The following is a 21,675-nucleotide window of genomic DNA, read 5'->3' on the forward strand; positions in this document are numbered from 1 at the left end:
TGGCGTTAGTTCATTCCCCTGAGGGGGCTTCACCCGATATTATCCCATTCATTCTGATTCTTCTTTCACAACATGACTAATGTGGAAATATGTTTAATATGATTGTACATTCAGAGCCTATATTAGATTGTATGCCATTTTGGGGAGGAGGAAGGGGAAGGAAGGAAAAAATTTAGAATTCAAAATCTTATAAAAATGAATGTTGAAAACTAAAAATAACTAATTTATCTAAAAAAAGAATGTAAGTTCCTTGAGGGTAGGAACTTTTCACTTTTTTATTTGTATCTCTAGGATTTAGTACAATACTTGGCAAACAGTGATCTCTTAATGAAAAGCATCTAGGTGGCATAGAAGATAGAGCTCCAGGCCTGGAGTCAGGAAGACTTGAGTTCAAAATCTAGTCTCAGACACTTACTAACTGTATGACCTTGGATAAGTCACTTAAACCTATGTGCTTCAGGTAAAAAGAAGTGAAGAAGAAAATGACAAACCACTCTAGTATCTTTCCCAAGAAAACCCCAAATGGGGTCACAAAGAGTCAGACACGACTGAAACAACTCAACAACAACAACAAATTCTTATTCATCATTCATTTATGTAGAACTGGGAAAGGATCTTAGAAGCCATTTAGTTCCCTCCTCTTACAGATAAGGAGCTCAGACCCAGGGAGGTAAAGTGGCTAGCTTGAAGTCACCTGTTAATGAGATGTGAAGCAAAATTTGAACCCAGTTCTCTAACTCCAGAGCTGTTATTCTTTGTTTGATGCATCAGGGAAGAAAACTGAATAGATCATTTCCAGCTAAGAATCCATAAGATTCTATGATTCAAGAAATATTTTAAAAATAGCTATCATTCACAATACATTAAGGTTTACAAAACATTCTTATAAATATTATCTTGTTTGATCCTCATAACTTTGTAACCTACTGTATGTCCTACTGTAACCCCCATTTCACAGAAGAGGAAACAGGCTGAAAGAAGTTAAGTGACTTGGCCAAAATGACACAGCTAGTACTGTTTAAGTAAGTATCTAAATGTAATAAGTGTCTAAGGCATGATTTAAAACTCATATCTTCCTAACTCTTAAGTTCAGTGCTCAATCCACTGTATCTTCTAGTTAAAATATTTCAAGGAACAGTAATTTTGTAGGTGGGAGTATTTCTTTCCCCCTATTGGGTTGGCATTTTCTTTATATCTTAATAAATGACAAGGAAGCAAAGAAGGAAGGAAGGAAGGAGTCACCCTGCAAGGTGTTGACATGTAGCCCTTCACCCGACCCATAGCGAAAGCCTTTCTTCCATCTTGAGAGGACCTGCCAAAGCCTGCACTCTCAGGACATGGCCTTTGAGAACCCCAAATAATTTTCAAGCAAGAAGAAGAATAGAAGAGGACAGGAGAGGAGTTTGATGAGTATATAAGCAAAACAATGAGGTGGGGACTGGCAAACGACAGCCCTTCAAAGATACCCTTTATGTATGTGCTTGTCACAAGGTTGGGCATTCCTGAGTACAGAGCTCCCTCTGTCTCCTTATTCCTGCAGACTCCTCCCCAAACCATTTTGAACCCCAGCACCTGGGAAAGGCCTAAAACCTGGATTGGCCAATCAGGAGAGACATTTTGGCCCACTTTGGGCTTAATTTACCATAATGCTTTGTGTGCCTTGGACATGCTTCGCTTTTCTCTTTGAGTAAACAAAAAATGCCCCTTCCTGTGTCAGCTGGACCTAATGAGTCTGACCAAGAGCAGATCACTAAGAACAGAATGCCTGGGACCAGACATTGTCTTGAATAATGGGACTTTTCTTACCATGGTATCCTATGGACATATGCTAAATAGAGGAAACAGATATCCTAGATCAATTGACACCTTGACATTCTCCTATCTCATTGTATTTACAACCTATGCACTTAAGAAATTCCTTTTCTCATATCATGGTTAAATATTTGGAGACTGTAATTTCAGCTGACATAGGCATCCTGAGCTAGGAGGGGAGGGAAGAGTGAGAGGGAATTGCTCTGAACATATAAAAATCCTCTTTGTCCATTTTTGGGTTCATTTACACGATGAGCTCCCATGTGTATCTCTATATGCATGTTCTGCAAGCTTTGAGAGAAATAAACACTCATATTCGACTGATTTTGTTTGTCTTTCTAAGAACGAACTTAGTAATGGTTGACATCTCCCACAGTTACAGCATTCCACAGTAAGGAAAACCTGCAGGGCGGAGCATAGCCGGGGCCATTTCAGACTTTTATTAGTTACACAGGAATAAGAAAACTAACTTTAAAAAACCAACAACTAGACATTTCACATTTATGGTTGGGTAACTTTAGAGTAAGCAAGGAAGTCCATTTGTGATAATTGTGAAGAAACTATTGGGCTGGGCTGGACTGAAAAGAATAAGAGGCATTTCCTAAGCCACTCCCCACACCCCCAAGAAATATGTCTTTTGAGTGTGTCACATTAGTTCTTCAAGGGTTGCTGGTAAGGAGATTTTTTTTTGTTAAACCACACTACACTGTAACAAAATGGAGTGAAATTACAAAATGGAGTTGGTTTGGTATGGAAATCAAGAGAACCAATTACATTCTATCTCATGAAGGTTGACTTCATCTTGTGCTGCCACATGTATTATCCTTCATCTTGTTTTTCTGCAAATCATATGTAGGAAACTAGAGGGTATAAGCCATCTATTGTTTCATAAATGCAGGTGGATGCAATTAATCAACATCTCTCAATTCTGGGAAAAGAAAGATCCCGAAACCTACTTGCCTCCCTTTCAACCTGACAGAAACTCACTCTTTCCTCCTCCCTACTTGGAAAGCCCCTAATTTTTCCTCCAATTAGAAATCAGATTACCTAATTTTGTATCCTGATTTATATTTTATTAATTATTTTCTTTTAATTAATTGTTCTTATTTGATTAATTGTTTTCAATATGTAAAAATTTGCCTCTTTGTATTCAGGGTCTTTGAACTGACTGGGAGGCTATTGATCCATTTAATATGCCTGTTTTGCTAATAAATTGTATAGTTTGGACTGTTTTCTGTTGTTATAAATTATCCACCACAACTGACAACAGATAACTGTCACTTTATCAACTTAATCTTTGCCTCCCTCAGTTCATTTCCTTAAAAAACATAGAGTGCTTAGTTGTGTAGTGTATCTATTCTTGTCCTTTCACCCCTATTCTTTTGCTTCCCCCTTTATAGGCTCTATTCCTATGACCCCTAGCAATGGGGGATGAGCTCCTCACTTTTCTACCCACTGGGGAACTAAAAGTGAGAGCCAATCCCTCCACAGTAGTGTTTTCCCTACCTTGATTTTGTGGGAAATCATAGAGTCTATCAACTATACTGTTTTAAAGGGAGTTGGAAAATTTCCTCAGACTGTTTCCAAGCCATTGTTTATGTTGGGGTTTCTCAGAGGATAGAGGGACAAGGATTGAAAACATAAACAGAAGAGTTTGCATTAGTAACATCATTGGTGTGGGGAGAGTAAGAGACCCTCCCTTCCTCCCCCCAAAGTGATCAAATAATTTAGGGGAATTCAACGGGAAAGTATCCAGGCTAGAAAAATCAGCAAAACATTTTTGCAAATATCATCTCATTTGATCCTCACAACCAGCTTGTGAGGTTGTATGTAACTACTATTATCCCTATTTTTTACAGAAGAAGAAACTGAGGCTCAGAAAGGTTTAGTGATTTGCCCAGTCATTTAAAATGCCAAATGTGTACCAGGAATCCTAGAAGGGAGAAATAAATACAAAGAAGTTCCTTGAAGCCAGGGAGTGGGTTTTGTTTTTTTTTTTTGTTTGTTTGTTTGTTTGTCTTAGTTTCATAGGCCTAGTCCTATGCACACAATGAAATAAGTGTTGAAATATTTTCTCAAATGACTATTGTAAGACAACTTTTTTTAATGGGGCAGTCTGATAGAGCTGAGAGATATGTAATTTGACTCCCTTCTGAGCATCTCTGGTTCAGGTTGACCCTAGACAGTCCACAAGAATTTAGTGAACTTACTATGTCCGTGCTCTTTACTAAGCACTTTGTCCTCAAGATGCTCACATAGGGAAGAAACTCATAAACCACCAGGGAGATATAAGCCATATAAAAGGAAAATGGAAAGTAATCTCAGAAAGAAGGCAGTGGGAAGTAGGAAAGTGGAAACAGGAACCTGAATATGTCACAGTCACCTCTTTGAGTCTCAGTTTCATTATCTGTAAAATGGGGGTTATAATAGCACCAATCTCACAGCATTGTGAGGATCAAATGAGATGGGTAAAAGATTTGGTCCTTGAAAGCACAGGACTTTGCAAAAAAAAAAGGGTAGGGGCAATAAGGAAGTGGTAAAGTAACTGTCAAAATCTGTCCAGGCCTCAGGATCCTTTTATGAGGTACAAACCAATTTCTCTATAAATGATCAGGGGAGCAAAGGACAAACAAGTTGGCTTCTCCCAGCTTCCCAAGTGACCTTTGAAAGTCGTCAGGGGTAAAGCCAGCAACCCAGCTGACCTCTCTCACTATTCCCCTCCAAACAACTTTTAAATGATGCCCCAAATCAGATTCTGGAGTGGTAGAGTCAACAAAAGGTTGGACTGAGACAATTCTATAGCCCAAGACAACTTAGGAACAGAGGTCCGTGACACTAGGATTGGGGACTAGCCCAAAGTAAGAGGCAGCTTCAGAAGCTCTCAGTCTGGAGACAGTCAGGGGGTCAGACAACTGGTCAAAAAGAGATTACAGAGGACCCTTTGCTGGCACTAGGGGCAGCTGGTGCTGATTGGCAACTCCATTACTCACACCCAGTTCTGGGTCTCAGTTCCGGGGTGCAGATGAATGCTTCTGGTCCATCACATGGGAGCAGGGACTCTGGTCACAGTTCTAAAAAGAGGGGAGCACTAGAGCTTATGGCTGCAGGAGAGTAGGAGCCCTTTCTGGATAAAGACCAGAGTGCAGACCAGGAGAGCAATGATCACACTCTCCCTGTATCATACCACTTTGAAGGCACCAAAAACTTGCAGACCCTCCAGAAGTAGCTCTGAAAAAAAAATCCCAGTACCAAAAAGCCTGAAGCTCAGAACAGTACCTCACCACCCAGATGAGCAGAGCCCAACTTTAATAGAAAGTTCGAAGTCAAGAAATCGGCTGGAAAAATTAGCAAACAACAACAAAAAAAAATTTGATCATAAAAAGGTTCTGTGGTTGCAGGAAAGACCAATATATGAACTTAAAAAGATAATAACGTGAAAACAACTACAAACAAAGCATCCCCCCCAAGAAAAATGCTAATTGTACCCAAGCTTAACAAGAATTCCTAGAAGAGTTAAAGAGCTACAAGTGGTAGAGAAAAAAATTGGGGGAAAAATGAGAGTGATGCAAAAAAATTATGAAAAGATAATTAACAGCTTGATGAAAGAGGCACAAAAAAATACTGATGAAAATGATCCCTTAGGGGCAGCTAGGTTGCGCAGTGGATAGAGCACCAGCCCTGGACTCAGGAGGACCTGAGTTCAAATCCGACCTCAGACACATTACACTTACAACTGTGTGACCCTGGGCAAGTCACTTAACCCCATTGCCTAGCCAAAATAAATAAATAGATGATCCCTTAAAAAAAACAGAATGGGGGGGGCAGCTAGGTGGTGCAGTGGATAGAGCACTGAACCTAAAGTCAGAAGGACCTGAGTTCAAATCCGGCCTCAGACCAAACACTTGACTCTTAACTAACTGTGTGACCCTAGGCAAGTCACTTAACCCCAATTGCCCCACAAAACAAAACAAAATAGAATTGGCCTAATGGTAAAAGTGGCACAAAATTCACTGAAGAAAAGTAATCCTTAAAAATCAGAATTGGCCAAATGGAAAAAGAGGCATAGAAGCTCACAGAAGAAAATAATTTCTTAAAAATTAGAATTGGGCAAGTGGAAGCTAATGACTTCAGAAGACATTAAGAAATGATAAAACAAAGTTTAAAGACTGGAAAATAGACACAAATGTTGATTATCTCATTGGAAAAACAACTGACTTGGAAAATGGATGGAGAGATAACTTTAAGAATTATTGAACTACTTGAAATCCATGACAAAAAAAAAAAAAAGCAACATTCCCCTGTAGAGTTATATTCAGTTTTGCTGGGTAGATAATTCTCGGTTGTAATCCTAGCTCCTTTGCCTTCTGGAATATCATATTCTAAGCCCCCCACTCCTTTAACATGGAAGCTGCTCAATCTTGTGTGATCCTGTCTATGCTCCATGATTTTGAATTGTTTCTTTCTAGTTGCTTGTAATATTTTCTCCTTGACCCAGAAGCTCTGGAATTTGGCCATAATATTCCTAGGAGTTTTCATTTTAGAATCTCTTTCAGGAAGTGATTGGTGCATTCTTTCCATTTCTACTTTACCTTGTGATTCTAGAATATCAGGACAGTCTTCCCTGATAATTTCTTGAAATATGATATCTAGGCTTTTTTTTTTGATCATGTATTTCACATAGTTCAATAATGCTTAAGTTATCTCTCCTTCATCTAAGTCAGTAGTAGGGTAGGGATTAGAAACCGCTAGGTATGGATGAATAATCTTGCTTTTCATCTCACTGCTACATTCATGAAGCAACTTGCAAGCTTTGAATCACTGTGTTTCATCTATTATTAATATCTCTCTGAGCCTCCATTTCCTCATCTGTAAAGTGGGAATAATAACACCTGCAGTACCTACTTTGTTGCGAAGATCAAGTGAAGTAATCTGTTCAGAGTTCTTGGTAAACTTTTAAGAATATTAATTATGCAAATATTTATGATTATGATTATTATGGCTAGGTGTGAGCTGGTGATATGCAGGTTTTTAGAGATCATATGAGAAATATCAGTTTGGTGTGGTTCAGTTAAATTCAACAAGCTTTTTAAAATACCTACTATATGCTAGGAGCCTCGCTAGACATAGAGAAAGTTTCTAAACAGTCCCATGCCATAAAAGAGATTCTGTTCTTCCGGGGAAAACATATACATAGATAAATAAGTGCAAAACGTACACAAAGGAAGTACAAACTAATTGGGGGGGGAGCACTAGCAACAACTTGGGGGGGCAAGAAAAAGTCAGAGTTTGCACTTACATTGAGCCTTAAATGAAGTTAGGGAGGGCATTCAAATGGGGTGGTGGGAAGGGCAGGAATAGCATATGCAAAAGCAGAGCATGGCATATCACAAACAACAAAATGTAGAAACAAATGAACATAGTAGCATAGTGTTCAATAAACCTCAAAACCCCAGCTACTTGGGTAAGGACTAACCATTGTATCAAAAACTGATGGGAAAACTTAGAAAGTAGTCCGGCAGAAATTAAGTATGGACTAACATCTCACCATGCGTACATACCGAGGCAAGCTCCAAAAGGATAAATGACATAAACAAAGGAGCAAGAAAGAACAGGTTTTTCACAATTGTAGATAGGGAAAGAGTTCATGAGCAAAAACGGGATGGAAAGCATCACACAAGAGAAAACGGACGATTTGGATTATATAAAATTATTACGTTTTTGCACAGAGAAAACTAATACAGTTAAAATTAGAAAGGAAACCATTAACTGGGGTAAAATGTCTTTGCAGCAAGTTTTTCTGATAAAGGTTTCATTTCCAAGATATAAATCAGCCGGTCAACATATATTTATTAAGCACTTATTATGTGCCAGCCATTGTGCTAAGTACTATACAAAAAGAGGCAAAAGATAGTCCCTGCCCTCAAACAATTACACAATCTAATGGAGGAGTCAACAAGCAAATAAATATATATAGGATAAATAGGGGGAAAAATTAAAAAGAAGGAAGGCACTAGAATTAAGAGGGGTTGGGAAAGGTTTCCTACAGAAAATGGGATTTGAAGGAAGCCAAGGAAGCCAGTAGGCAGAGAGGAGTAAGGAGAGTGTTCCAGGCATGGGAGACAGTCAGAGAAAATGTCCAGGGCATTTAAACTGGTTCAAATTTATGAGACTAAGAAACTTTTCCAATACCCAGTAGATAACCAAGTCAAGTTTATAAAGTCACAGGGCAAGTGTGACGGTCTAACTGCGGCAGCAAGGTACACTGAAAGCAAAACAGCAGAAGAATGTGCCAGGCAGGCCAAACCACCATCAATGACAGCTTGTGACCATTTCTCTCCTCAGAACCTGCTGGAGACAGCCCAGGACCCTGAACCCAAGAGCCTTAGGAATGGCAATGCTCCTAGCCCAGGGCCCACAGTCATCATTCCGGGAAGCAGCCCCTGTGGAGATGCAGCCTGGCAGCTGCTCCAGCAGATGCCATGGCCACATCTATTGAAGACCCAAAAAAGAAAGCACTCATCATATCATAGTTCTTACCATAAAGTCCTTAACTTTGTCAAATGGTTCAACATCAGAAAGTGATGATTTTGTTAGTGGAAATAACATGAAAGAAGAGGCAGCACCATTTGCTTTGTTGCTGTGCCCCAAGGACCGCGGGCCCTTTTCATCTGACTTGTAACTGAAACCTTCTATACATGTTGTCTCCCCACTAGAATGTGAGCACCTTGATGGCAGCAACTGTCACACAGCAAGCACTTCATAAATGCTTCATTCATTCAAAGAAATAATTAGCCGTTTTCAAAGGAAGATATTCAAAGCTATCAGCAACTATATGAAGAAAATAGTCCAAATAAGAAGCACAAATTAAAACAATTCCAAGATTCCACCCAAACCTTCTATGATACAAATATGGTCTTAATACTTGAATCCAGGATAGTTTAGCTCTCTTATGCTTGCAGTCACACTCAACTTTTATCCCCCAGAAAATAGTATCTTCCTCCTTAAAATAACCACAAACACCTACATGGATTTCACCCTTTGGGGATACAGAATTTTGCATTTTTTGCCAATTCTGCAAGCTCATTGTGTCTATCAGAAAGCTTCCTGATGGTCAACGTGCTTTTAGAGGCTTTGGCCACATTCTTGCATGATCGTTTAGCTAGTAGGGTGCAAAAAACTATATTATATACAATTAAAATTTATAACACGCTAGCACATCCAAAGTACCCAAGCGGAAGGACTTACTTACATCATGCTTAAGTATTGGTGGAAATAACAAAATACAAATATGCCTGCTCCCTGTTTTCAAGGACCTAACAGTCAGAGCAAATTGGACAGGTATACAAATCAACCTGACAAGAGAGGTATGAATATAATATGAAATTTCAGACAAAATAGAGATCCCTCCCTGATGAGGAAATCATGGCAGCTTTTATTAAAAACAGCATCTGAGTGGAGCTTTGAAGGTCGGGTAGGATTTCAATAGTCAGGTCTGATGCAGCAAGGGCTTTCTAACCTTAAGGAATGATGTGAGCGAAGGCAAGGAGGTGGGAAATGTTGCGCAAGTTCAGTTTCACTGGAAAACAGGTTACGTGAATGAGTAGTATAAGTCTGGAAGAACAAGTAGTAAACAGATTGTGGAAAGCCTTACATTTCAGATGAAAGAGTTTAGACTTTCTCATTGTTGGTGAGGAAGCGGAGGCAGCTAATATAATAACAGCCCGTGTTTATATGGTATTTTACAAAGTACTTTACAAGTTTCATCTCAATTGATCTATTACCATAAACCCTGGTTGTGCTATTGTTATCCCCATTTCACCACTGAGGAACTTGAGGCAGAGTGAGATTAAGTGACTTAGCTAGGGTCACACCACTGGCAAGCATCTACGGCGATTTGAACTCAGGTCTTCTTAGCTTCAGGTCCAGGGCTCTGTTTGCTACACCAGCCAGCTCCCTCTCTTTATACTTCACTGCTTAGCACTGAAGGCAAGGAGAAAGATTGTACTAGCTTGAGGAAGAAATAGGGAAAAGAGAAGATTTTTCTAAGGATAAGCAAGACTTGTTCATCTTTAATTGGGGAGAGAATGGGAAAACGACTAAAGATTCAATGGAGTCTGCAGATTATTGATTCAACAATCTGAGGGAAGCCAGAGAAATTGGATCAAGGGCAAAGATGGAGGAGTTAGGGCTGGTCAAGGGAAAGTCCACTATTTGCCCAATTCAATGTTAATTCTTCTGAAATGAAAGAAAGGGTATGCAAGAAGAAGTAGAAAAGTTCTGAGGCATAGAATAAGGGAGTTAAGAAGTATACATCTTACTACCATTTTTTTTTTTAGGCAGTTGGGGTTAAGTGACTTGTCCAGGGTCACACAGCTAGTAAGTGTCAAGTGTTTGGTCTGAAGCCATATTTGAACTCAGGTCCTCCTGACTTCAGGGCCGGTGCTCTACCCACTGCGCCACCTCTCTGCCCCGTACCATTTTCTTAGTAAAGCCAAGGCATCTACTATGAGTAACAGGCCTAGGATCGGTATTAGGGCCTAGTTGAGGCTGCAGGTAACTTTGTAGAGCCCACAGGACAGGAGCTATATCCTACTCCTAGTGATCTTATGTCACCTTGAGCCTCCACAAAAAATCTCCTGGACTGGACAGAAATTCCACAAATCATTTAAGTATTAGTAAAGGTCAATGTATCTTCACCCCAACCTGAAAGGGTCAAGAAAGACCCTCTAACCCAGGATTTAGCTAGTTAGTTTGATTATTATCAGATTAGCTAGTAAGGGGTGGGGAACCTGTGACCTCGAGGCCACAAATGACCCTCTAGGTCCTGAAGTGACTGGTAGTCAAAGGGCCGCACTTGAGGACCTAGAGGGCCACATGTGGCCTTGAGGCCACAGTTTCCCCACCCCTGATAGTTTATCTAGTGCCCAGCCTTCTGTCCAGAAGGAAGAAATGAGATTTTAAAAAAGCAAACAGAAAGTGAATTGTCCAGAGTCACAAAGTTAGTATATGAGGCCAGATTTGAATTTAATTCTTCCTGACTCTAGGCACAACACTCCATCTGCCACCTAGCTGCTATAAAGTGGGTTTTTTTTCCTAAAAGAAAGAAAAAACAGTTTATTAAACACACCTGATACATGCATAGACCATTCTGACCTAGCAGTCCCCTGCCTCCCAGCAGACAGGAGGGGTTATGAATTATCTGTTCTCCAGAATCATTAATCAATATTCTCCTCACCCCCATCTTGATGTTACAGGAGAGGAAACTGAGGCCTAAAGAAGGGTACATATTCAACCTCCTCATTTTACAGAAGAAACTGAGGCCCATAGAGGGATAGAGGCACAATCCCTTTACTTTACAGAGAAGGAAACTGAGGCCCATAGAGGCATAAGATCTTAGGACCACAGAGATCTGGAACTAGAGAGGACCCCAGAAACTATCAAATCCAACCTTCTAATTATGCAAATGAGGCCAGAGACCTTAAGTGCTTTCCCCAAAGTCACACTGGTAATAAGTGGCAGGAGCAGGACTTTGAAGCCAGGGTTCCTGCCTCCACCTCCAGGACCATCCCACTCTTTGTTTGTGCCACATATTCCTCAACTGTGAGGGATTGCTGCTAAGCTCTCCTCCCAGTGAGCTTCCATACCAAAACTGGGCCGTAAACAACAGAGTTATGAAGGGCAGAGGCTAAGTAAATGCAGATGGGGTGGAGTGTTGGGGTTTATATGCAAGTGGAGGGGCAGCTTAGTGATATTCCCCAGGGTTACCTTTCTTTTCTTCTCTCTCTCTTTTTTTTTTTTTGTTAAGGTTTATGGATGCTTTTTTGGTTTCCTGGGGTCCCTTTTAGGAAATGCAGAGAAGCCAATGAGATGGGGTATGAAATCAACATTTCCAGTAGGGGAAGGGATTGAAACCAGGTGAGGATGTTGATAATTGTTGTGGCTGAACAATTCACACATCCCTACTTCCCTCCCACCCCCAATTTGTAAACATACGAGCAGAAGCCAAGTTGTGGCGATGTAGCTAACACCCCAACAACTTCCAGAAGTCAGAGGCCCAAAATGTCACATGGACCTAAGGAATGTACCAGGAAGCTGTAATACGAGGCTGACAGGGCCCCTCCCCTGTAGTGATCTCTTCTCAAGGTCAGCTAGTTCAACCAGAGACTCTCTTTTTGTGGCTTATTGTTAAAAATACATTTTGTTGTTTCCTTTTGTTTTTATATCACAGATATCTTTAGAGGTCACCCCCATCATGAGCCCTCCTTTGTAACAAAGACAAATAATTAAGCAAGGCCAACACAACAGAATAGACAAATCTGGCGGTGTATGCACCATGTCATGTCCATAGGTTCCACCCCTATCCCATCCCACACACATCTTTTTAAAGGACGGGAGGCACTTACTTGGGGCAGCTAGGTGGCACAGTGGATAGAGTGCTGGCCCTGGAGCCAGGAGTATGTAAGTGGGTTTTTTTGATGGGGAAAAGGGGAGGTACAACATGAGCTAGGCAAACAGATCTCACTCCAGCTTGTTGGCTCCGCCATTTAGAAGCAAAATTGAAGGGATTTTGTCTCCAGGCAACATCCAGATTCCATCTTCTCTTGCCTGAGTCTCTTTTCTCATTTTTTGTCCTATCCACAAACAGAGGACCCTCATGCTGACTTGACAGGTCAGGACACTTCAGTGACCTGGGCAGCTGCCTCTGCCCAGGTCTTTCCAAAACTCCTCCCTTTTTCCATTTGAAATCTGTACTCCCTTATTTTATAAGTAGATTTTGGACAGGGGTGCCAAGAGTTGATCAAATCCTTGTTAATTCAATTCTATTCAATAAGCATTTATTAAGTAACTGTTAATAGGATCAGCTAGGTGGTACAGTGGGTAAAGCACTGAGTCTGAAGTCAAGAAGACCTGAGTTTAAATCCATCCTCAGACACTTACTAACTCTGTGACCCTAGGCAAGTCACTTAACTTGTTTCCTCATCTGTAAAATGGGGATAAAAATAGTACCTATCCCCTAGGGCTGTTGTGATGACTAAATAAAATAGTAATTATAAAGCACTTAGTACAGTGCCTGACATATAGTAAGTTCTATATAAATGTTAGTTAGTAATAACAGTACCAGATCACTGTACTAGATCATGGCATATCAAAAAAAAAAAAAAAAAAACCAAAACCAACTATTCTCTCTCTTCCAGGAGTTACATTATAGAACAGAATGCAATGAATGCCAAAGGCCAGGGAAATTATATGCATTTTAATCCCAAGAGGGAAATGTAGGTCACTGAGACAGGAGAGTAAAAGATCTTTTTAAATATATATATATGTATATATATATATATATACATATACATATATGCACATATATATAGTTAAGTGTTTATAATTACATATAAGAAATTTTTAACAATCCTTTTTTAAAAAATTTGAGTTCCAAATTCTTATCCTCCTTGCACCTCTCTCCTCCTTGGGAAGGCAAGCAATTTGATATCAACTATACATGTGAAGTCATGTAAAACTTATTTCCATATTAGCCATGTTGCAAAAAAAAAAAAAAACCCACAAACAAAATAAAGAAATTTTTTAAAATATGCTTCAACCTTCACTCAGAATTCACCAGTTCTCTTTCTGGGAATGGAGAGCATTTTTTCATCATGAGTCCTTTGGAACTGTCTTGGATCATTGTCTTGATCAGGGTAGTTAAGTTTTTTACAGTTGATCGCCCTTACAGCATTGCTATTACTGTACACTGTGGTCTCTTGGTTCTGTTCACTTTACTGTGCATGAGTTCATATAAATCTTCCCCAGTTTTTCTGAAACCATCCTGCTCCTCATTTCTTATAGTACAGTAGGACTCCATCACAATCATGATACCACTGTGTGTTCAACCATTCTCTAATTGATGGACATCCCCTCAATTTCCAATTCTTTGTTGCTATGAAAAGAGTTGTTATAAATATTTGGTAGAAGTAGGTCTTTTTCCTTTTCTTTGATCTCTTTGGATTAGTAGTGATATTGCTGGGTCAAAATGTGTGCACAGTTTTAAAGCTCTTTGGGCATAGTTCCAAATTGTTCTGGCTGGACTAGTTCACAACTCCACCAACAGTGTGCATTAGTGTTCCAGTTTTTCACAACTCCTCCAGCATTTGTCATTTTCCTTTTCTGTCATGTTAAACAAGCTGATAGGTGTGAAGTGGTACCTCAGAGTTGTATTCATTTGCATTTCTCTAATCAGTAATGATCTAGAGCATTTTTTCATGTCTACTGATAGCTTTGATTTTTTCTGAAAACTGCCTGTTTATATTCTTTGACCATTTATCAACTGGGGAATGGATCTTACTTTTATAAGTTTGGCTCAGTTCCCTGTATATTTGAGAAATGAGGCCTTTATCACAGAAACTTGCTTTAAAAAAATCCCCTTCTCCTCCCTTCCCCCCATTTCCTGTTATCCTTCTAAATTTAGCTGTATTAGTTTTGTTTTGTTTGAGCCAAAGGTTTTTAATTTCATGCAAACAAAATTATCTATTTTGCTTCCCATGATCCTCTCTGTTTCTTCTTTGGTCATAAACTCTTCCCTTATCCACAGATCTGACAGGTGCATTTTTCCATGTAGTAAAAGAGAACTTTTGGGACCAAGGAGGTCTTTTGTTGTTTTCCAACTCATGCCCAGAACTGTGTCTGAGGGGCTATTTTAGGTATCCATAGGCCAAGCCCTATTCAAATTCTTTTTCTTCTGCTTTGTTCACAAAAGGAAAGCATTTAGGATAACTGACTCTAGGGAATCCAGGAATCTGTGAGATTCCAGATACATTAAAATGGAAATCATGATAACCAGAGTTGGGAGGAAAAAAAAGACAAATGAGAGACAGTGGGTGGGAGTGATAAGTATGCAAAAAAAAAAAAAAGACACAAGGGTCAAAAAAAATTTAAAAATATGCAAAAAGAACAGAAGAAAATTCAAAAGAAAACAACAATTATTTCAGACTTAGTGCTACCATGTTAAATTTAACAAACACTTTAAAGTTCACAGTTTAATATATAATACTCTTCTAGTTTTCTTTGTATATCAAAATGTTCATATTTGTTGATATTTGTTAAGTTTATAATAAAATAACACCAAAAGAAAAAGAAAAAGTAATACAGTCTTGCGCCATTTCCAAAATTAAAAATAAAAAAAAAATTAAAAATCCTTGACTTGGAATTCTGAGGGTCCAGAGCTGTACCCTCAGTTCAACTCCAATATTTTAGTTCAACTCCAATATTTTTACAGATGAGAAAACTGAGGCCCAGAGATATTAAACAGCTTATCTAAGGTCTCACAAGTAGTTAAAGAGCAAGGAGGAAATTTGAATCCATATCATCTGATTCTAGAGGATCCTGCTTGTTTTCTACTGTTCCATACAGCATGCTTCAGTTGTAAGAAAAAAACCCTTCAGGACCCAGGGGATCAGTAGAGAAAGCTTAAACTCACAGAATCATTGACACTCTAGGGTCATCTCAGCCTATATACTTTTAATGTTCACTAAACTTCTTGCAGGGGAGGAAGTGCAAAATCTCATTGCTTCTCTCTGTTTCCAAATGTTTTCTGCAAATGAAGACGATATGGGTAAATTATATAGCCTATCCGCTAACATGGACAATGCCTTTTAAGGGTACCCACTCGACGATAATTACAAAAACTGCCAACTGAAGAATTCTGGAGCCAAGTACGATCTGGCTAACCAACCCTCGCTTCTTTCCCTGCTGCTTTTTTTTTTTTTTTTTTTTTTTTTTAACACTAGCTATCTCTGCTCGTATATAAACCTGTCTGAGCTGGCTAGAGAACTCTGCTTTGATAACAAACACACTTCCATTGTAGATCTAAATCCAATTAAGTTTCCTTTTCCGCCACTAATGTTTTCATGTAGACGAATAGCCAAATAGTTTCTCCTCTAGTTCTTTTTTTTTGTTTGTTTTTAAATTTGGAAAACAACAAAAACAATGAAAAGCTGGCGACCTATATATAAGAGAAAGTTGGGATTTGTTAGTTACCAGGTTGGTTTTGCATGGGAAGCCGAGGCTGCGTTGTCCCCACTTTCTTTCTCTTCCCGTCAGGCGGTAGAGGTAAATAGATTCAGGAAAGGCTGACTCCCTCTTTTCCTCCTTCCAGCCAGGAGCAGGCTGTGGTTTGGCTACTACTTTTTCCTATGATGAGATCACAGCACGCCACTGGGAAGAATTAGTGGTGCGTAAGAAATACACCTTTAACCAGCAGAGGCAGCAGGGGTAAAAAGTCTGAACACAGACTTCTGTCCAGCTTTCTTGCTTTACAAATGTGCTCCCCAGAGCAAGGGTCCACAGGATAAAGACATTTGTCTGGTATTCCTAGAGAGTACCTTTTTTTCTCTTCTGACCTAGGATCACATAATGTTAGAGCTGCAAGAGACCTTAGAATATAATCTTTTAAACCAATTGCCTCATTCTGTAGATAAGAAAGCATGACATAGGGTATAGAGCAGCAAGGTGGAATAGCTTTGGAATCAAGAAAATCTGGGTTCAAAGTCTTGACTTTGCTTACACGCTGACCGTGTGATCCTGGACAATTTTGTTTAACTCTTCAGTGCTTAGCTCTCTTAAGACTATCTCTAGGGGCAGCTCGGTAACGCAGTGGATAGAACACCAGCCCTGAAATCAGGAGGACCTGAGTTCAAATCCGGTCTCAGACCAAACACTTGACACTTACTGGCTGTGTGACCCTGGGCAAGTCACTTAACCCCAACTACTTAAGCAAAAAAAAAAAAAAAAAAAAAAAAGACTATCTCTGGCAGAGCAGGCCCTGAAGTGAATTTCTTGTGAGTTTCTTCACTCCTCACTTCACGTTAGTTTGTTCCCTATACCAAGAAGTTATGAGAAATTTAAAACAGCTTGCATACATAAAGAAAAAGAAAGGATTCCTTCCAGCTAGAAGCTTAATTACCTAAAAACTCATTCTAGGAATGCCTCCCACCCACCTAGCTAAGAATACTCTGGATTGGGAGATGATCTAAGTTAAAAAAAATCACTGATCACTTTTATTCCTCAACTCAGTAGTTTATGCTCAACAGTTTACAAATGGGGCAGCTAGGGTCACAGTAGATATAGTGCTGGGGCTAAAATCAGAAAGATCCATCTTTCTTGAGTTCAAATTTGACCTCAGACGCATTAGCTTTGTGACTCTGGGCAACTCACTTAACCCGGTTTACTTCAGTTTCCTCATCTGTAAAACGGCAAACCACTCCAGTATCTTTGCCAAGAAAACCCCAAATGGGAACACAAAGATTTGGACACAACTGAAAGGATTCAACAACAACAATGATGACAGCAACAATGATGATGATGTTGATGACAAGAAATTTATAAAAGGGTTGGCCAAACCTTTAGCCAACATCTAACTGAAACAATCAGAAGAGATCTAACTTGTTAGACTGGGTAGGGAAGAATGTAAATAACTGGTTTTCTAGTCATTGACTAAAATGTTTCACAACACACCCCAATCTATTTAGCTAACTAAGGGCCAGTAGTTAAGTGGGGTGAGCCAGATCCAGAGGGCTGGGTGTGTCTGAGAGTGTACTTTTAGGTAACTAGCATTGCCCAATAACAGCTGAATTTGACCACACAAAGGAACTACACTAAAGTAGACTTCTTAATAAAGTAGCAGGGTAATTGGTACTGATCCATGCTTTCTTTGCTGTAGACAATGTCCTGATGAGCCTCTCAGAAATGAGCTTAGCCTCATCTCACAATCTGCACTTAAGTCTCCGTCAATCCCTTTCCAGCTAGTTGTCTTATCTGTAAAATGATAAGGGTGAACTAAATGATCTATGTAGTTTATTTCAGTTCTAGAATCATGATCGAGATCTAGAATCTATGATCAATTCATACTTTAAAGGTACATTTTTTCAAAAGTGTGTGTTTGTGTATGTATGTATGTACATGTGTATGTTTATCCAAAGTTTATACATATTACAGATGTTTATCTCTAGTCTGTCTACATATCTCTTCTATCTATTTATATCTATGTAGATACTGGAGTGTTCAGGGAGGACTAGCGCCTCTAGTGTGAGGGCTTGCTGAGCTCTTTTCAGGGCTGCTTATCCAACTTTGGTGTCCACTTTTCTTTCACCCAACCTATATCTTCAAGAAGTGTAGCATGCAGTGTCTCCATCCCAGTAAAACTATCTTGTCAGACTGGATAGATCAGGTTGAATGTAACTGATAAGCTTCAAACCTATCAGTGAGTTAAGGGATTGTCTACCTCAACCATGTGAAGACTTCCCCAATGGAATGGGCAGATGAGAACAATTTGTTCCAACATCTGTGAAGGCAGAGGAAGCAGGTGCTTAGAGTGCTTAGAGCTTGATTAGGCATCAAAGGTGCCAAGGTCATCCATTGCATCCTGGGCCATTGCCAGTTATCTCAACTTTTATCTTGCCGCTGGACTCTGATGACTCTGGAAGGGAGAGTGAGGCTGATGACTTTGTGCAACTCTGCCTTACTTAAGTCTAATTCACACACAAGTGAAGACATTACCCTGTGATATCACTGGTTGTCTTAGAAAGTGAAAGGTGAACAAAATATTGGCTCCTCACCATAGCCTTTGAGAACCCAGCTAGCATCCACACCTTGAGGAAATATCAGAGAAAGACTCCAGGGGATCATTAAAATGACTCAAACAATTTGTGCCATGATCTAGCTGAATAGATACCAAATGTATACCAAAAAGTCACTAAACTTAAAGTGGTGGCTTTAGGGCAATCATATTCTTATGTCAGGGAGAGGATGGATTTTTCTCTGACCTTCCTGGCTTCCTTAAGTCTCAACTAAAATCTCACCTTCTACAGGAAGTCTTCCCCAACCCCTCTTAATTTCAATGCCTTCCCTCTGTTAATTATTTTCTATTTATCCTGTTGTTGAGATAAAAATCAATGATAAAGGGAAACTGAGGCACAGAGTTCTAAGCATTATTAATTTATTAGCAAGGCTAGCAATTGCCAATGAAAGCGAGGCAAGGCTACAAGGCACCACAGACAACCTGAGGGGTTTACAGAGAGCATTTTTATAGTCCATAAAGAGGAATCAAAAGTTATAGAATCTTGAATTACATGAATCAATTAATTTCTGATCAGCTAGAGGTTAGCTAAGATCGGAACGAGGAATTTAGGTGATTTGCAATATCCAGCTGCTGGCCGTGACAATTACGAAAGTGTAAACACTCCTTCTATGTGATTGGTTATAGCATTACAAAAGTAATGTAATAAGTGGGATAATTGACATCATAGAGTTGTCAATCATATAAGAGCACTGGATAAAACAGTCGAAAAGGGAACTTAGTTTATTAGCTTATTTCTGCAGGAGCTCAGCTCTGTACAAATAGAGATGGTAGCTAGAGCCAGTGCCCTGCTATATCCTATTATAATTTATAACAGTGAACCTACAAAATCAATTGATTAAAAGAAGTGAGTAATTGATTATAATTTCACACTGTATATAGTTTGCTTTGTATATATTAGTTTGTGTGTTAGCTCCCCCATTAGATTGTAAGCTCCTTGAAGCCAGGGACTGACATTTGCCTCTTTTTGTATCTCCAGCACTTATCAGAGTGCAAGGAACATAGTAGGCATTTAATAAATGTTTATTGGTTGATTGAGTGATTCTCAGCAGCTCCTCACTGCTTACTGAACACCAATGGAGATGAAGGATGCATGTCAAAATTTTTCATTGGAGGATGTTGGGAGAAGGGGATCTTAGACATCTTTTTTCTTTTCTTTCTAAAGTTATCTTCTGTGACCTTGAAGATAAAGATTTAGCTTAGTCCCTTTCTGAAATTGATTGAAGCACTCAGAAGAAGGGACATTGAGCAGAAAGTCAGGAAGTCCTGGGTTCCAGTCCCATTGTAGATAATCACTGGCTGTGATCCTGGGCAAATTACTTAACTTCTCAGGAAAACTCTAAGAAGAAGATTCTTGCCCTGCGGTCTGTGGATAGATTTCAGAACTAAGATGGGGGGAAAAATCCTTATTTTCTAATTTAAATTTGGCATTTCCTTCAGTTACAGTTATAGGCAACAAATATTCTGAGGAATCTATAGGCTTTACCAGACTGCCAAAAGGTCCACAACCCCTAAAAGGTTAAGAATCCCTGCTTTAAGACTATAATTTGCAGGAAAGGTGCAAAATTTTTTTTTTAAAGAAAAATCATTGCATCTTTTTTGCTCATCTTGTCTTGTATCTGAAAGTATTTGGAAGAGGAATTCTTTTGTACTGATGGGAAGTACTTTTTCACTGGGTCATATTTTGAAAGTGTCTTAATTTCATTCACAAGGAGATGTACAATGAAGAAGGGAAGAAATGCACAACAGAGAAGGAACTTACTTAAAGGTGTACCTTAGTGATTTTGTTATGACAAATAGATAATACAAATAATAGTCCACATTTCCTTGTGTTTCTTTATAGTCTATTTATCTTTGGCTTTGGAAAACCTTATGAGCTTTAATCTCTCCCTTCAAAATGTTGTTAAAATCAGTTGTGAATGACAGCTATTCTCAGCAATACAATGATCCAAGATAACTCTGAAGGACTTATGATGAAAAATGCTATCCATCCCCAGAGAAAGAACTGATGGTGCCTGAATACAGATTGAAGCGTACTTTAAAAAAAAACAACAAAACCAACTTTATTTTTCTTGAGTTTTTTTTTTGTCTTTACATGTAATTGGGAACAGTAAGATAGTATTTAAAAAGAAGAAAAAATGTTGCTAGAGAGCAGGCTTCATAGTCAGGAAGTCCTTGGCTCAAGTCCTTACTCTAACACATACCAAGTGAGGGATCCTGATGAGAGCTACTTATTTAGTTATATATAGAATACACATAGATATTTGCAAAACATATAGAAAGGAGACATCAGATAACCTTGGAAAGGAAGGTACAGCATCCAAGGATTCTTTCACCCTTCGATCTGTGAACCTAGGTATTTACAGCAGTCTAATCCCCTATTATCAGTTCTGGGATCCCCTATTTTTCTTTTCTTCTTCTTTCCTTTCCCTCCTTCACGTGCCCTCTCACTGTAAACCACTCACAATTTACATAGGAGTGCCTACGGGCTGACTTGCTCCTCTTTTCCAACTGTGTTTGAGGAATTTTAGGGCAGCCCTGGATAATGGACCCAAGTTTTATGGGTGAATATGTAAATATGAAGTCCTAAATCCTTTCAAATTTGTAGTAGAAGACCAAATTACTTTATAGCAGATTAGGCCTTTTTCAGGTTAACTTCTTTTACATTGGCTAGTTTGCTTAGTTTCCATTTCAAGAACATCATGCCCCACCCCCACCCCCAGCCAAATACCCTTCGGTGCCTCACCCACTCAAGATTTTCCGCTTCTTTTTGTGTATTGTCTTTCCTGGTTAGATTGCAATCTCCTTGAGGGCAGAGACTTTCTTTTTCTTGTTTGTATCCCCAGCTTTAGCAAAGTGCCCGGCATTTATAGTGCTTAATAGATGTTTATGGACTATTAACTCTAAAAATCCCATCCTGCTATTATTCTTGAACAATCCTGTGAACATGTGAACTCTGAAACTAGAGTGAGCAGAGCATATGTGAAAATGCAAAGAAAGGTTTTTGTGCTGATTGGCCCTAGTAGTTCTAAGTAAGTGACCTCTAGATAAACAAGGACTGTCTCTATAATGAATTACACCAGTGTAAAGTTAAAACCAATTTGAAGAAGGTTTTAAGGAGTTTACCTATACCTCCACAACAATGTATGAGGATAAGTATTCCTTAATAGCTAGCAAACCAACATCTACATAGCATTATATACTATCATTGTGCTAAGAGCTTTACATTTATTATTTCT

At 39.2% G+C, this 21,675-nt stretch overlaps 1 protein-coding gene across 1 annotated transcript in view; it reads right to left on the reverse strand.

The window, feature by feature from the left end:
* Window positions 1–15,973, reverse strand: part of LOC114047198 (N-acetyllactosaminide beta-1,6-N-acetylglucosaminyl-transferase-like) — a 75,814-nt gene extending 59,841 nt beyond the window's left edge. The window contains exon 1 of the mRNA XM_027868024.1: window positions 15,841–15,973. The gene's annotated coding sequence lies outside the window, so the exon portion shown is untranslated. The remainder of the gene's footprint in view (window positions 1–15,840) is intronic.
* Between the last annotated feature and the right edge of the window lie 5,702 nt (window positions 15,974–21,675).

The sequence above is a fragment of the Vombatus ursinus genome, unplaced genomic scaffold (genome assembly GCF_900497805.2).
Source record: "Vombatus ursinus unplaced genomic scaffold, bare-nosed wombat genome assembly UNPS02000577.1, whole genome shotgun sequence".
Classification (NCBI taxonomy): domain Eukaryota; kingdom Metazoa; phylum Chordata; class Mammalia; order Diprotodontia; family Vombatidae; genus Vombatus; species Vombatus ursinus.